Source organism: Megalobrama amblycephala, linkage group LG1, assembly GCF_018812025.1.
Source record: "Megalobrama amblycephala isolate DHTTF-2021 linkage group LG1, ASM1881202v1, whole genome shotgun sequence".
Lineage (NCBI taxonomy): Eukaryota > Metazoa > Chordata > Actinopteri > Cypriniformes > Xenocyprididae > Megalobrama > Megalobrama amblycephala.
The window spans coordinates 67,448,223-67,461,615 of record NC_063044.1 but is presented as its reverse complement, the minus strand read 5'-3'; the positions used below and the strand labels follow the sequence as shown (position 1 = coordinate 67,461,615).

General features: G+C 36.5%; 1 long non-coding RNA gene across 1 annotated transcript; it reads left to right on the top strand.

Annotated features, from left to right (window-relative positions):
• Positions 1 to 644: 644 nt before the first annotated feature.
• On the top strand, positions 645 to 5,182 carry LOC125280836. Its single transcript, XR_007187761.1, has 3 exons — positions 645 to 1,186; positions 3,654 to 3,706; positions 4,523 to 5,182. It is a non-coding gene; the product is annotated as an uncharacterized LOC125280836 (long non-coding RNA).
• The last annotated feature ends 8,211 nt before the right edge of the window (positions 5,183 to 13,393 follow it).

Below are 13,393 nucleotides of genomic sequence, written 5' to 3'. Positions count from 1 at the left end.
CTATTAAAGGATTAGTCCACTTTCAAATAAAATTTTCCTGATAATTTACTCACCCCCATGTCATCCAAGATGTTCATGTCTTTCTTTCTTCAGTCGAAAAGAAATTAAGGTTTTTGATGAAAACATTCCAGGATTATTCTCCTTATAGTGGACTTCAATGGCCTCCAGACGGTTACAGTTTCAGTGCAGCTTCAAAGAGCTTTAAACGATACAAGAGAGGAATAAGGGTAAATGAAAAAAGAGAAAAAAATGTAAATGTATATGCTTTATATAAACAAATGATCGCCTTCCAAGTGGTTCCACCAAAACCACACGTTCATATTCTTCAAGGACAAAAAGCTTACACTGTATGTCCTACGCCTTCCCTATTCAACGTTCACAAGATTTGTACATCCTTTCAGTTCCATCTATACGAACAGAATTTGGAAAACAAGCCTTTCAGTACGCGACACCCAATGATTGGAACTTCTTACAAAATGACTCAGCGCCAGTTACTTTTTTTCCGTAAGAATAGGGAAGGTGTAGGACATACAGCGTAAGCTTTTTGAAGAATACGAAAGTGCGGTTTTGGCGGAAGCACTTGGAAGGTGATCATTTGTTGAAGAAGAAGGTTTTAGGGCAACTTTGATGAAAGGTTTTGATCCGCTTCAAATGTTGACCACTACAGTTAGCAGGACAGCTATCTATGGCATGTCATGTAAATTGTCCATGTTGTGTTTCTTATTCTCCTCATTTTATGGCATTGAGACTAATCTGTGCTTCCAGATGATGCTCAGCAATGGCCCAGTGTCTGCAAAGAAAACGTTTTAACAATGGCCCAGTGACCACCATGCAAATGAGCAAATGATTTTTATCGGACTTGTATCCTACACTGAAAAAAAGTGAAACTACTGTGTTGTTCATTTAAAGTGCATTTTTACATTGGACTAAGTGAAAATCATGGTTTCTGGTTTAAACCTGTTTTTTTCAGTTTGCCTTAAAGCAAATAACGAAGCCCCTAGAACAAATTAAAAACAACAATTTGACTTAAGTAGTATTTTTACTTTAAACCAGATGTTTTCATGTCACGTGACCACATGACGTCACATTAACTAACTGCCCGCGCCACCAGCCAGCATTTTGCCATCCGCCATTATCGCTTCGAGTGTGAAGACGGTCCGTTGCCCAGGAAATCTTTTTAGACAAGGTAAGCATTCGAAAATGTGTTATTTTAACGAAAATAAGTGTTTTTCATTCACATTTATGGTTAGTGGCAGGATGGACAATTAGGTTATTACTTTACAGACAACTGTGTTTGTGCACATGTTAGCTAAAGCTAGCCAAACCAAACCATGCTATCGCAATACGCAAGTTGCCTCAGTGTGACAAATACACCCACATGGAAAAAACCTATATAAACATATATGTTTCAATATAGGTTTTGATATAGGTTTTTAATATATGTGACATATATAAAATTGGCCGTTTTCCTATATTATATGTACATATATGTGTACATATATATATATATATGTGTGCATATATGTACATATATGTACATATAATATAGGAAAACGGCCAATTTTATATATGTCACATATATTAAAAACCTATATCAAAACCTATATCGAAACATATATGTTTATAGGTTTTTTCCATGTGGGTAGTTAAATTCCATAACATGCCAATTACATGTGATACCAATTTCACGTGTTCGCACATACATAAGTTCTTGCATAATTTTTTTCGTTAATTCTTAGTTTTTGCCTTGATAATAGAAAATATGAGCTAGGCATCATGTATGACAGTCATAAATGAGATATGAGCTACAAAATAACCAGATCCTGCCATTAGCTATATAGAAGACATATCTTGTATGTATAGGACTTATATGTGGATATGAAGAAGCAATACAGGAGACCTATATTTCCTGTATATGTACATATATGCACCTCAATTTTGCCTATATGTGGCATATATATGCATATATGCAGCATATATGCAGTATATATACGGCATATATGCAGCATATATGCAGTATATATACGCATATATGCAGCATATATATTATCATATATGTGCATATATGCAGCATATATGTGCATATACACTGCATATAGGTTTCATATATGCGCATATATCCACATATAGGTTCTTTCCATGTGGGCAGGGTTCATTTAGTTATTATTTCACTGTGATGTAAGGAAAATATAATGGTAATTTAGTGTGATAAGGCTCGTTTGTCTCTAACAAAGTTAGTGCTCGAATAAACTACAACGGCTTTCTCACATACACTGCAGCCGTCAAATAATCTAACGTTGGTTAAACATTGACCGCGGGAGCTGTAACGTTATATGAGACGTTAATGATAATGTCGGAATCAGTTAATGTTCGTTTGAGCCTATTTGTGTATAGAGTCGGTAATTGTTTTTTTTTAAAACGGACTACAATTATTCGGATTTCACATAGGAAAACGGCTGAAGCGGTGCCAGTTGTTGGAGGTGCGTTTCCAAAAAACATCGTTATCCAACTGACATCGCAAGTTCTGTCGTTACTAACATAGTTAAATGATTCGGTGTTTCCCGAAACCATAGTTAAAACGAACATTCACAAAAAGCATCGCAAACTTGTGTGGTTGGAACGACAGCATTCTTGTTTTTTACGACATGTGGACTTAATCATTATCTTGAGCAAAATAAGCAAGCTCTCATTAAGTACAATGTCAGACATCCCAAGTCTCCCGGAAGTTCCGGGAGTCTCCCGCATATTGATAGCGGCTCCCTGATGCCCGCAAATTAGTTAAAATCTCCCGGAATCTAGAGCGAGCGAGCAAGAGCGCGCATAGAGACTGTGTTTCAAACCAGCGCGCGCACGGCAGAGAGGGAGAGGGAGCGAGAGAGAGACCTTGCGCGTGTGTGTGTGTGTGTGTGTGTGTGTGTGTGTGTGCGTGTGTGCGAAGCGCATGTAAGACAGATAGCATCCCGAATGGCCTTTTTCGGCAAATCAACCAATCAATTATCAGTGAGGTGAGTTGACAAGTTTCATTTCATGTGCATATTATTCAGGCTAGTTGCCAAGGCTACATGAAAACAACAAACTCCTTAGACCTGTTTAAAGTTGCAATGGAAAATAAATAAAAGCAGTTTACATAAATAGTATAAGCAGCTTATATAAATAGTAAAAGTAATCTACATATTTAAACATAATTAACGAATAATTGCATATGCCTATAGCTTATAGCTCCTTCTTTTACCTCCCTGAAATGACTTTTTGCAGGTTGGGATGTCTGCAATGTATATCTTTTATTTTGAATATATACAAATGTAATTTACATATTTTAGTTTGTCAAGAGATTTTAAGCACCGTTTTTGAAGAGTGTGCATGTGTGTACGTGCTCTAGTATGCAAGTAACATTAAGAGATTGAATCTGGAAAGCAAAATGACTAAGAAAAATGAAAGTTATTAATAAAACTTACTGAATTAGAAAATGAGTTCTGATTGACAAGGAAGAATTCATATTCCATTGTTTCTCCTGTCAGCATAATGCAGTTTAGTACAATATCACTACAAAAGTAGGGACTAATTAATAATTACAGTCTAGTGATTATGGATAGTGCTAATTGCCCCAACAAAAAACTAAGATGTGAAATCTCACCTTTTCCTTTGTTTTACAGGTTGGATTTTGTTCCCTGGAAATTCCAGAATTTTGCCCTAATTGCTGAATTTGGTGAGTACCAACGTAAACATCTGTGAACATTATTTTTATGTTTTAAATAGGAATCACTAACACTAGAGAATAGCTTTTAAATTACCACAGAGTAGTGTTGTCACGGTACCAAAATTCCAGTAGTCGGTACCGATACCATGAAAATTTTATGGTTCTCGGTACCAATTTCGGTACCACAGTAAAATCTGTTGGAACTATTTTACTATTTTATATAGCCTATTTTAAAAACATTAAATATGATTTGGCTATCTCAATGAAATAAATTTTGAAATATAAATAAATAAATAAATAAATAAATAAATGCTCAAACATCCATTGTGTACTGTTGAAAAAACCAGCATATGCTGGAAAGGTAGGTTTTGAAGCTGTATGCTGGTCAAATGCTGGTCCTAAACTGGTCCTGCTGGTCCATACTAGTCCTAAGCTGGTCCTGGACCAGCATAAACCAGCTCAAACCAGCATACCAGCTTCAAAACCTACTTTACCAGCATATGCTCGTTTTTTCAACAGGGGTAAAAGACGTGCGTGTTTATTTTAAACAAATTTAAATTCATATTCACAAATTCATTAACAACTCTATTTTGACAATTCTGGTTAAAAAAAACTGCTAGGACAGCATAAGGCCTTATCAATTTGACTTAAACAAATATTCAGAATTTACTAAATAATATTGACTGTGAAATTTCTTTTCTTTTTTTTAACCAGAATTGTCAAAAGACAGTGTTGTTAATCATTTAATTTGTGAATATGAATTTAATGTAAGTTATGACCAATTTTGTACTGCAACTAATACTATTGTTTTCTTGTTTTGACTAGATCCTTTTGGATGGGCAGACATGGCAGTCAAAAGGCCAGCTAAGTTGCGTGTTATTCTGAATCCTGATGACACCAGGAAGCTAGTTTTGCCTGGTGGAATTCCAGAGTCAATGGAGCAGCTTATGGATGAAGTTAGGAAAGTGTGTGGGTTAAATGGCAATTTAAGACTGCAGTACCAAGACAGAGACTTTGGAGATGCACTAGTGAACTTGACATCTACTGTGGAACTTGAGGATTTGGCAACTGTCAAGGTCATCCCAATATCTGATGTTAGATGTTTTATTGTGCTTTATTGTGTTCAGTCTAAGTGTGAAGCTCTAAATATTGGAGAAATTTGGATACAGGATGTTTTATTGTGTTAGATCTTGTATTCAAATACATTCCATGAATAATGGAAGAGGCCATTGTTAAATCCTCGTCATTTCTCTCAATTTATCACTTATTTTACTAAAGTAAAGTTGTTGAAAAGTTTAACATACCACTTTAATGTGGTAAAGGTTACAGAAAGGTTGAGTTTTCAAGGAGAGGTGTACAAAACAGTTTTACATTAATGTGGTTCAAGTTGACAATGTTTTAAAAAAAAAAAAAAAAAAACTTTTTAAAACCATTTTATTTTAATGTTTTTCCATCTATTGTTTATAAAGGCTAGTCTAACTGGCAGCAAAAGTCATTTGGCTTTATTTATTTTTATTTTTGTATTTATTACTGTATGTTTTTATTATTTATTTCTTTTTCTTTTTCTTTTTTTTGACTGAGAAACTGATGCATATTTTAAAGACATCACAATAAAAACAGGTCTATTGAATAGAATATTCATGTCTTTATTTAAGTAACATTTTGTCTTGTGACTAAAGAGAATAAATTGATTTAGGTGTTATTAAAAATCTAGTTTGTACTGAATCAGAAATTTAACTTGAGTAAACTTAATAAAATTCCTTGTAACAAAATTACAGCAATTTTTTTAGTTTAGTCCAAAGTAAAAATTATACTTGGATGTTATGGTAAAAATAATGATTTGGTCTCCATAAAAAACAATTTTTTTACCTTGGGCTGAAGAACTATTTTGATTGATATTAAAATAAAATTTAAAGTTTTAACCAAATTAAAAATATAGTTTGAGAAAAACTAATAAATTTAGCTGTAACAAATTACAGCAATTTTTTTAAGTTGGTCCAAAGTATCATTTTTTTCAGTGTACTCTGATGCCAATCTTGCAAATTACTCATGAAGAGGAACTTATGATAGTTGATGTTTTCAAGCTTCCATAGTCCATGAACACTGAAGGACACTGTCAAAATTGCTGATCTCTCTGGCAGCACATCTCCTCATTAAATTGAAGCTCCAGACATCTGTGAGCGCCGCGGTTTTATCCTTGAGATGAATGGCCTGCTGGAACACTGTTTGTTTGGGTTTAACTGTGAAATGTTCCATGTGATATGTATCAGTGTTCCTATTTGTTAAGGTGTTTGGTATTGAATTAATTGGATTATATGATTTGTAAATCATTGTTTGATTTTTCCATTTTAATTTTATTAAATTTAAAAAGTGTTTGTTTTTTATTGTTTTGAATCCTGAGCATCATGCCTCTATTGATGAATAAAGATCATGGATTGAGAACTGTTTGAATGGACACACCATCATAGTCATGAACCAACTCACTTCCAAACTTTACACCACACTTTCAGCCAATCAAAATTAACAGACATGATGATTCATGAGTGGCATTTTTTTTAGTGAGATAAAAGATCAGATAATGAACTTGTATCTACATTAAAGTGATTAATAGGCTATGCCACAGTTGCATGAATATAAGTTGAAGCTACAGCAAAGACTGGGAGAGTGATTCTCAAACCATGGATTGTTCTGTTTGAAGTAAAGTGCAACACGAAGGTAAGTGCATGATTATTATTGTCATTCTTTTTTTTGGACAAAGTTTCGCCTGTTGTGGTTTGTGCATTTGTGTGTGAAATGAAAGCAGAAACATCTTTGTCATATTTCCTCTTTTTTTCTTACTGAATTTACCATGTTTTGATCTGTTTCCCTGTTGTATTGTTCTCCTGTCTGTGAAATTCATTCATTCTTACCATTTTATTTTGTCACTATTTAGTTAAATAAATAAATAAATAAATAAATAAGTATAAGCCACGTTTTACCATGTTTTGATCTGTTTCCCTGTTGTATTGTTCTCCTGTCTGTGAAATTCATTCATTCTTACCATTTTATTTTGTCACTATTTAGTAAAAATAAATAAATAAATAAGTATAAGCCACGTTTTACCATGTTTTGATCTGTTTCCCTGTTGTATTGTTCTCCTGTCTGTGAAATTCATTCATTCTTACCATTTTATTTTGTCACTATTTAGTAAAAAAAAAAAAAATATATAAATAAATAAATAAATAAATAAGTATAAGCCACGTTTTACACCGCAGTAAAGATAGTTTGCGGTTTGATATTCAGATTTCTTTTGGCTATAATTACGCAGTGCGCTGTCATAGACATGCAAATAATACCAAATATCGTTCTCCATGATTTGTGAATTAAGGTGACGCTGTCCTTTGGGCCGAAATCAGGGTTTTTTTTCGTAGCGACTCTTAATTTTATAATGGCTATAGCTCCAAATGTTGGACACTTAGAGGAATGAAACTGGTGTCATCTTCACCAGCTTGATCTGTGAATTTTTTCACAGCAAAGCTCTTGTCCGTAAACCCCTTGGTAAGTCCGCCAGTAAGGAATGTGAAAGAAAGGCGTTCTTCATGTTTAACGTCTATTACCAATGAACACGCAGACTGCTGGAATAAAATAACATTGTTTTAGGTAGAGCTCGATTTGTGAAAACTTTCACAATAGCATTTTATCTCGTGGCCGTGTTTCTCTTTGCTCTGCCCCCTGTTTTTTGTTTAATATGATATATATATATATATATATATATATATATATATATATATATATATACAAAAAACATATACATATACATATATACATATATATACAAATATACATATATATATATATATATATATATATATATATATATATATATATATATATATATATATATGACCTTGTACAGATAATGTACATCACTTTTCTGATCTGTGAAAACTTTCACAGTTCAGTACGGGTCAGCTGACCCATCCCTGGGTCACTAACATCGCTATTCTGATCTGTGAAAACTTTCACAGTTCAGTACGGGTCAGCTGACCCTTCCCTGGGTCACTAACATCGCTTTTCTGATCTGTGAAAACTTTCACAGTTCAGTACGGGTCAGCTGACCCTTCCCTGGGTCACTAACATCTCTATTCTGATCTGTGAAAACTTTCACAGTTCAGTAAGGGTCAGCTGACCCTTCCCTGGGTCACTAACATCTCTATTCTGATCTGTGAAAACTTTCACAGTTCAGTAAGGGTCAGCTGACCCTTCCCTGGGTCACTAACATCTCTATTCTGATCTGTGAAAACTTTCACAGTTCAGTACGGGTCAGCTGACCCTTCCCTGGGTCACTAACATCGCTTTTCTGATCTGTGAAAACTTTCACAGTTGAGTTTTGGTCAGCTGACCCTTCCCTGGGTCACTAACATCGCTATTCTGATCTGTGAAAACTTTCACAGTTGAGTTTTGGTCAGCTGACCCTTCCCTGGGTCACTAACATCGCTTTTCTGATCTGTGAAAACTTTCACAGTTGAGTTTTGGTCAGCTGACCCTTCCTTGGGTCACTAACATCGCTATTCTGATCTGTGAAAACTTTCACAGTTGAGTTTTGGTCAGCTGACCCTTCCCTGGGTCACTAACATCACTTTTCTGATCTGTGAAAACTTTCACAGTTCAGTAAGGGTCAGCTGACCCTTCCTTGGGTCACTAACATCGCTATTCTGATCTGTGAAAACTTTCACAGTTGAGTTTTGGTCAGCTGACCCTTCCTTGGGTCACTAAAATCGCTTTTCTGATCTGTGAAAACTTTCACAGTTGAGTTTTGGTCAGCTGACCCTTCCTTGGGTCACTAACATCGCTATTCTGATCTGTGAAAACTTTCACAGTTGAGTTTTGGTCAGCTGACCCTTCCCTGGGTCACTAACATCTCTATTCTGATCTGTGAAAACTTTCACAGTTCAGTACGGGTCAGCTGACCCTTCCCTGGGTCACTAACATCTCTATTCTGATCTGTGAAAACTTTCACAGTTCAGTACGGGTCAGCTGACCCTTCCCTGGGTCACTAACATCGCTTTTCTGATCTGTGAAAACTTTCACAGTTGAGTTTTGGTCAGCTGACCCTTCCCTGGGTCACTAACATCTCTATTCTGATCTGTGAAAACTTTCACAGTTCAGTACGGGTCAGCTGACCCTTCCCTGGGTCACTAACATCGCTTTTCTGATCTGTGAAAACTTTCACAGTTGAGTTTTGGTCAGCTGACCCTTCCCTGGGTCACTAACATCGCTATTCTGATCTGTGAAAACTTTCACAGTTGAGTTTTGGTCAGCTGACCCTTCCCTGGGTCACTAACATCGCTTTTCTGATCTGTGAAAACTTTCACAGTTGAGTTTTGGTCAGCTGACCCTTCCTTGGGTCACTAACATCGCTATTCTGATCTGTGAAAACTTTCACAGTTGAGTTTTGGTCAGCTGACCCTTCCCTGGGTCACTAACATCACTTTTCTGATCTGTGAAAACTTTCACAGTTCAGTAAGGGTCAGCTGACCCTTCCTTGGGTCACTAACATCGCTATTCTGATCTGTGAAAACTTTCACAGTTGAGTTTTGGTCAGCTGACCCTTCCTTGGGTCACTAAAATCGCTTTTCTGATCTGTGAAAACTTTCACAGTTGAGTTTTGGTCAGCTGACCCTTCCTTGGGTCACTAACATCGCTATTCTGATCTGTGAAAACTTTCACAGTTGAGTTTTGGTCAGCTGACCCTTCCCTGGGTCACTAACATCTCTATTCTGATCTGTGAAAACTTTCACAGTTCAGTACGGGTCAGCTGACCCTTCCCTGGGTCACTAACATCTCTATTCTGATCTGTGAAAACTTTCACAGTTCAGTACGGGTCAGCTGACCCTTCCCTGGGTCACTAACATCGCTTTTCTGATCTGTGAAAACTTTCACAGTTGAGTTTTGGTCAGCTGACCCTTCCCTGGGTCACTAACATCTCTATTCTGATCTGTGAAAACTTTCACAGTTCAGTACGGGTCAGCTGACCCTTCCCTGGGTCACTAACATCTCTATTCTGATCTGTGAAAACTTTCACAGTTCAGTACGGGTCAGCTGACCCTTCCCTGGGTCACTAACATCGCTTTTCTGATCTGTGAAAACTTTCACAGTTGAGTTTTGGTCAGCTGACCCTTCCCTGGGTCACTAACATCACTATTCTGATCTGTGAAAACTTTCACAGTTCAGTACGGGTCAGCTGACCCTTCCCTGGGTCACTAACATCACTATTCTGATCTGTGAAAACTTTAAGAGTTTTCTATAAAAGACACTCACAGTCACTCAGTCATTGTCCGGTCTTGTTAATGCATACTAACCTGAATGCTTACCTTATGGACTCCTTACCTGTCTCCAGTGTGTCTCCTAGATCCTCTGTGTTCTCCAGTCCTCCATGAGTGTCATTGTGCTCTCTCTGTTCCAAGTCTCCTCGTCATCGTTGAATCTGGTGTGAAGATCAAGTTCAGTGTTCCTGTCTTGATATGTCCTCTGTCTGGCTCCTCGTGTCTCTGCCTTCATCGAACCTGGTGTGAAGATCAAGTCAAGTATCACTGTCTTGATATATATTCTGTCTGGAAACTTAATCTGAAATACTCACCTGTTCACCGCTCTGGTTGTCTCAATAAACATTGTAAACTTACCTGTGTCTCCGACCTCCTGTGTATCGTAACAGTGTGTGTGTGTGTGTATACGGCCACCTTAAATGTGCACAAGAAAAATATAAAATAATCATAGTAATAACAATAATAATAATTTAATCTACAGCTATATATATAATATATACACACACAAATGTATAAATCATATTATATGCATTTAAAGGCATTATAAGAAGCTTAAAATTCAATGTATTTACAACATTAAATTGTATTACAGATTAGAAAAATATTTACAAAACATAATGACATAAACTGGCAGAACTTTGACACTTCACAGCAAGGATAGTGACTCTTTATGGCCATGATAAATCAGAAAAATGTGCAAAGATCAAAATGAAGAAGAAGAAGAAGAAGATTAATTGCCAGTGGGTTGCAATAATTGTGCTCAACATTTTGTCCCATGCGCAAATGCACTGATGTACACTGATGCACACACAAATCATAAGTTATGACTGAAAATATTTGCATAAATTAATTTGCTCATATTAGCTATTTAAAAATAAAAAAATAAATATTAACATCTATATAAAAAAATCTTCAATAATAATATCATTTTTATTTTATTTTTAAATATAATGACATTAAAACGACGCTGGCAGTATTTCAGCACTTCAAAGAAGGACAGCGACTCCTAATCAAAGCACAAAATGCCAAAATGTCACAGTGCTTAAAGTTTACTAAAGTGCTAAATTATTTTTGCACATAAAAAAAACTTATAATGCTTCCCCTCTTTTTTAATTACATTTCTTTTCTTGCGGTAATTCAGAGGACATAGTGATCCATCACACATGGAATAGAGCGATTGCATGGATATTACATTGGCATATTGCTTTAGCTTTTCTGGCTTTATTTATATTTTTACCACAAGCTATCAAAACTATACTTGCTGAATACCTAATTTCGCTAAATCCTTGCACGTTTGATTCAGAAATGTCACGCTAGATTAATCACTGAAATAGGCCAGCATGGTAAAAGCACGCAAAAAAATAGGTCTAAGGCATGGTGCTCCTGACCTTTGGCGTGAATGTGGAGGGGTTGAAAGTCTAGTTGAAAAGTTTTTACATTCTGAGGTTAGTCTAGAGAAAAGGATACCATGGAATTCCATCATATGGAGTGAGGTAGCCCAGAATGTTTTTGGAAGTGACACACTTAAATACCGAAAGTGGCTCTCAGTGGTATGGCACAGTAACCGGAAAAATGTGCGGTCAAGTGTTTTTATACATTTCCGAAAAAAAAGTAAGCACCACCTGGAAAAGAATGAGGAAGACATTACAGAAGCAGAATCAGATCATGATTCCCTGTTCAATGACATGGCTGAGGAAATCAATGAACCTGACTGCTGCTTTGAAGAAATTCTTCCACATGAAGACTTTGAAGAGCATGAAGGTGACACCAGTGTACCAGACAATACAGGACAAAACAAACAAAGCCAGTGGAGACCAACAACAACAGGTAAAAAGAGATTCAAAATTCACATAACCAGTAAAGACTGGAGAAAAATAGCGCCTAAAAAAGGACAACAAAAACTCAAAACACCTTGGACTCACATAATTTACAAACAGTTCAAGAAAATAAAACCATCATGTCCAATTGCATTTAAATATCAGAGAGTTAGATGTCTTCACAGTCGGAAACATGGACCTTATATAAAATTAAAGGCAGAGTGTACATTCTCTGATTGCAAGGCCAAATATGTATTTACATGTAATGAGCCACCACAACACAACAAAAAAGTTACCATCTGTGTCACCCAATTTGGGCATGTCAGACATGCAAAAGAAGAACTAAAATTTCGTAGGGCAAGTTACACGCGCAGAGGCAAAATAGCTAAGGCACTAAAAAATGGAATTTCAAATTTCTACTACAGAAAACTGAGTTCCATTCCAACGGCAGAGCTCATTGCTGGGAACATTTCAAAATGCCTCACAAAAAATGTTCTAAAAACCATATCCTCTGAATTTAAAAGGAGTCTCCGGTTCCATGACAATGTTGTCATGGAACTGATGATAGCTCAGAAAATACTCAGAGAGTGTGACACAGGATTTTTCAACTTTCCTGGGTACATGCAGCATTTGCAAGTTGATCCTTTTTCAGTGCAGATGTACACAGAACAGGGAATGGAAATCCTTGTGACACACCTGCAGGACAACCACAACACATCCCTCTATCTGGATGCAACTGGAGGAATAGTGAGCAAAATACCAAATCAAGTTAAGAGAGTGCTTTATTATGCTCTGGTTCTCCCAGGAGATGGTACAAACAAACCACCACTTCCAGTTACAGAGCTGCTGACAAATGAACACAATGTGCCAAATATTTCAAGCTGGCTGCTGAAATTTGTGCACAGTGTCAGCAAATTGACCTCTGTTCGAGTACGTCGCATCGAGACAGATTTTAGTTGGGCACTGATCCAAAGTGTTCTCATATCATTCAACAAAGAAAATGTTGATACGTTCTTAGAAAGGGCACACAAAATATGTCATTTCCAACTTCAACGGAAGGATGTAATGAGGTTCACAGTTGTGCATATCTGTGCTGCACACATGGTGAAAACCTTTTCAAATGCAGCCAGAAAACAAACAAAAGACAAAGGATTGCACAACTTTGCTGTGTTCTGTTTTGCACTTTTGCAAAATAGCATAACTCTTCAGCAGGCTAAGGCAATCTTTTTGCAGATGTGCTTGGTCTTTTTGGCTGAAAAAAATACACCAACTGTGGAAACTGCTGTTGTCAAACTCAACAATTACATAAAGCAAATGGCTTTAGATGTTGAGGATGACATTTTCCTTAAGGCAAGCATCCCTGCAGAAGATGATATTCAAATGTCCAAAAATACAATCATTGGACGCTCCAAGTTTACCTCTGAGTTTCTCGAAGTCAGGGAGGAGTCCATGGAACTATTGGAGAAAGAAGAGATGTCTAGCAGCTTGGAAGACAACGTGTACAGATGTGAAGGGATTATCAATCTCCTGACAGGTCACTACTTGGGTCTTTTCCCACTATGGAGTGGCATTTT